The sequence below is a fragment of the Setaria italica genome, chromosome III, assembly GCF_000263155.2.
Source record: "Setaria italica strain Yugu1 chromosome III, Setaria_italica_v2.0, whole genome shotgun sequence".
In the NCBI taxonomy this organism is placed as follows: domain Eukaryota; kingdom Viridiplantae; phylum Streptophyta; class Magnoliopsida; order Poales; family Poaceae; genus Setaria; species Setaria italica.
This window is the reverse complement of record NC_028452.1, coordinates 5,691,292-5,695,982: the sequence shown is the minus strand read 5'-3', so window position 1 is coordinate 5,695,982 and position 4,691 is coordinate 5,691,292.

The window sequence follows — 4,691 nt, the reverse complement described above, 5'->3', positions numbered from 1 at the left end:
CGAATCTATTAAGCCTAATTAATCCATCATTAGCAAATGTTTACTGTAGCAACACATTGTCAAATCATGGACTAATTAGGCTTAATAGATTCGTCTCGCCGTTTAGCCTCGACTTATGTAATGGGTTTTGTAAATAGTCTACGTTTAATACTCCTAATTAGTATCTAAACATTCGATGTGACGGGTGCTAAAAATAAGTCAGTGGAAGAAAACGGGGCCTAAGCTAAACCTATAACCTTCGGTACTCCAACAGACATTCAATCTCTAGTACTCCCTCCATCCCAAATTATAAGTCGCTTTGACTTTTTTTGGTACATCCACTTTGTTATGCATCTAGACATATTGTTATATCTATATACATAGCAAAGTGAATGTATCAAAAAAGTCAATGCGACTTATAATTTGGGATGGAGGGAGTAGTAGCTATTTCTGTTGCACTAACTAAGAGGTCACAAAGACTTGTTCTGTGTTGAATCCATAGCTCATTGTTAATATCTTTTGCCCCAGGGTCACCAATAATTAAAAAAACTTTATATTAAACCGTACAAAAGATAACTGAATTATATTATTACCACAGCAACGTACAAAAAAAGAGGCCAATGCTGATATGAACAGAAAGCGAGAGGCCCAAATGCAACCACCAGCACCTGAACTGAAACTTCCCAAAAGTGCTTTGCCCTCATACTGAATGGACAACTATGCCCTTCCTTAAATCACCTCTCCATCCATCGTTTTGCTTCGGATTGAACCAGAAATAAGCTGGCCATGGTATCTGCTAAACCAGTGAAGATGAAGGATTGTTAAGTTATTGTCTTCCATTTCTTTTAAGGATAACTACTAGTTTTGATAGAGTCAGCAGCACCTAACCTAACGCCAACCGTGGGGGGAATTGGCAGTTGGATTAAGACGAGAGCTGCACAGGATTCCCTGCACCAACCAGTAGCTCCTGCTGCTCCCTTGCGTATTAGCAGCGTCCCTGACAGCAGCCACTCCCGTGGGGCCCACCCGCCTTTCATGTACAGTACGAGAAGTAGTAGTAGTAGGATACAGCCATACAGGCCGATCCACGCTGTCTAACTGCGACAGGAATATATGCTGTCGTGACCTGGGTTCCCTCCTCTTTTCCCCGACAGAGATGCTACGCTACCAGCTCCATTCCGTGTTTAGGACAGGTTTTCATCGGTGTACTTGTAGTTGTAGCCTGTTAACCGAAAAGATAGGAAAAAAAGCAATCCAATTTGGCTCCAGCTTCTCCTGCTGCTATACTGGCGTGAGTGTGAGTATGTGAAACGCGTCTTTTGCGTTAGAAAATTAGCCCTTACGAGCCGTCCGCTAATCTTCATCGACGGAAGCGTCGATTGGATCTACCGAGACGAACTTGCACGATCACAAATGATAACGGAGACACGATCGTTGTTGACGAGGTTCGATCGAAGCCTACATCCGAGGCATGACTACCAGTGTTCCTTCCCGATACCACAACACCAGTCGCTCCGAGGTCCCAGTGTCGTGCCGCCTCCCACCTGACGCTATGTCGTCATGGTTACAACAGCAGCCCCACTCTCATATTTATGAGGAGATCTAGGTTATAGAGTTTGACACGGACTCTACTCTGTATTGTTAAATACAACTTATCTAATATTGTGTGAACTCGTTCGTTGTCGTTTCCACCGGTGGCCTAAAATGGTTATGAGCACAAGATTAATATAAGCCCATTAAAAAAACTGTTTCCAAGAAAGGCCAATGCTAAACGGTGCATCGGTTAGCCGTAGTTGATCCATCGCACTCATAGTTGCATCATGAAAGTTATGCATCGGAAAACCAAAACCGAGCACTTTATATGGCTTCTCCTTTTTTTGAAGAAAAAAAAACAGCATGAGTAAAACGCCTCATTTCGAAACCCAACAACACCACCCGACTAACTAATCGTTACAGAGGCCGCGCGCCACGGCGTGCCGAAACGAGATGCACCGGCGTTGTTGGGGTCGCGGAGGCGGCCGGAGCACGGACCCGTGGGCCGTGCTGCCAAATCCCAGCATGCGGAGGCGCGCCACTGCTCTGCTCTGCTCCCCACATGCGGCCGCCCGCTCCGTCGTGTCCGTTCGCTGGAATACGAGTACGCGCACGGCGGCGGCCAGGCAGGCCCCAGCTGGGCGGCGTCGCTGATCCGCATGCGCCGGTAGGTGAGGAGTTACCGTTGCCGGTTTGGACCTCCCTGCTCGCATGAAAGCTCGGCGAGGGGACGGACTTGCGCCCGGAGCTTATCCCCATCGAAACGTGCTATGCAAAATTCACCCTTTTCCCCCCCAACTTGAGGATGCCTCGTCTCGTTTCAGTTATGCAACGGCAAAAGCGAAAGGTAACCTAGCAACTTCTCGTTTTGGGTGCGCAGCGAGGTGAGTCGATCCGAGCCTGGAAACGAGACGCTTGACTTGCAAGTGTTCCGTCGGATTCGTCTCCACCAAACAACCCCGCCTCTTGATCTGCTCCTGTGCCCGGAGTTTTGTTTGGCTTTGAAATACACTGTTACAGTGAAGGCTAGTTACCTGAAAGGCATAGCATAGCTACCGCAATATAACTCCGGATCCTGCTGAGGTCAGGCCTGAACTTCATCTTGATGTAGGTGGTGCAACCCCGGGCCACTTCGACTTTCAGTTACACAACGGCAAAAGGTGACCAAGCAACTTCTCGTTTAGGTGCACAGGGTATGAACCTGAAAACGAAACGCTTGCAAGCATTAGGTCACATTCTGTTTCCTGACAATCTAAAATAGAGGATTCACCTTTCCAACTTGAACATGGCTCTGATGATCCTACTGTCCTACAACTATGCGATGGCCACACACCACCACATACACTTCTCCTCACCATGAGGGATCAGGGATGTGGACCATTTTGCTCCCACCCTTCTGATCTGAAAGTCTGATCGATGATGCATGTGGACCAGTTTTGAGTTTCAGTTACACAACGGTAAAGGTGGCCTAGCCACCTCTGATTCTAGGTGCAGAGGGGTGGCCGTGGCCACCTGCAAGGATTTTTTGGTCTCGCTCTGTGTCGTCCATCTCCACCAACCAACATGCACGCATATCCTTTTATGCTCATCTTTTGGATTCGCTTGTATTCAAAGTATATGTCATCGTTCCTCACAAGATAGCCTGACGACGACCACATCCCTTTCTTTATTTAAGGTTGTGTGATGGAGAGGCCGGGCGATTAAGTAAAGTGTATTGGTCACATGAAACCAAAGTTGCATCGCATGACGTGATACTTGATGCATAACCTTGATCTGGAGGGTTTGTAGCTAGGTCAGTTGCGACATGTTTCATTGATGGAAAAGGCATAAGGTTGCACGATCAAAATCCTAACAACTCAGGAAATGCTTAGATAGAGTGCATTGTTACATCCGTTCTCAAATTTACGACATCAAGACAAAGTTAGCGAGTTCATTTTTGAACTAATTAGTTTATCCTAAAAATTATATTTTTTAGAAGGGAACATGCCAAATGCTTATTACCTAACGAAACAAGAGCTCTTTTACGGTACACAATATTACTACTACTTATAGTACACATTGCATCGTAGACATCGGGAGTATACACTTTCCCTATCCGTGTGGTGGTTGCATTTCCAATCAAAGTGCACGTGCTGATTACTTGTCAACCTAATCTTGTGACGTACTGAGGTTTCTTGGCGAAAACAAAATAAGTGGATGTGGAGAAGGCATTGAGCAAATGATGTGACTTGCAATGCGTAAGATTTGCTTAGCATCACGAACACTATCCGCTGAACATGCAGTGCGGATGCAGTTCATTTTTTTTTTCTTTCAAAGGGGAAAAATGCGGCGCAGCAGCTGGAGCTCAATCAAGGGCAGTGCCAGCAACTACTGTAAAAGTCTGCAAACCCCGGGGGCAATCATTTGGGCGTGTTTATAGAACAGAATTTGCCAGGGCCATCGAAAGGGACGCCGCCATCTCGAGGAGAACAAAAAGCAGCGTCGTTCGTCGATCCATCGTCGGTTAACTAATCATGCATGGTGCGCTCACTCAACAGCAACCGCCCACCTGAAAACACCCCCCAAATTAATTAATCGACCAATCAGATCGACTAATTAAGCAGCTGATTATTTATTATTATTACCTTGCTCCCCATTGGCCTCTGCAAGATCCTGTGCCCGCGGCTGCCTGCCTGCCTGCCAGGCGCCAGCTAGCAGCGGCTAATCCAACCCAATGCACAGGCCGCAGACGTTGCTGCGCGCCGCATGCATGCCTCAACAGACATCCGTTGACCTTGTCAGCTTGCTTCCTGCTGCCAATTCAGATTTCTTTTTCTCTCACTTGTGCTCCCAGCTTAATTAATTAGTAGGTGTCCAAAATGCCAATTATATTTGTGCTGCAACAAAATGGATAAATACGAGTAATGTTGCAGCAACAAAAGGCGGGGAAAGAAAAAGAAATCAAATAAAAATAGTATATATACTGCATAATGCTAAATAATAACCATTTGGAGAGGAAAAAAAATCAGTGCAGCGACTGCCAAAGCCTAATTACAAGGGCATGCGACTACCACGAAGAGATTTCAGGGGTATTTGGGAACACCGTGCTAAACTTTAGCACCTGTCACATCGGATGTTTGATACTAATTAGGAGTATTAAATATAGTCTAATTACAAAACTAATTGCACAGATGGAGTCT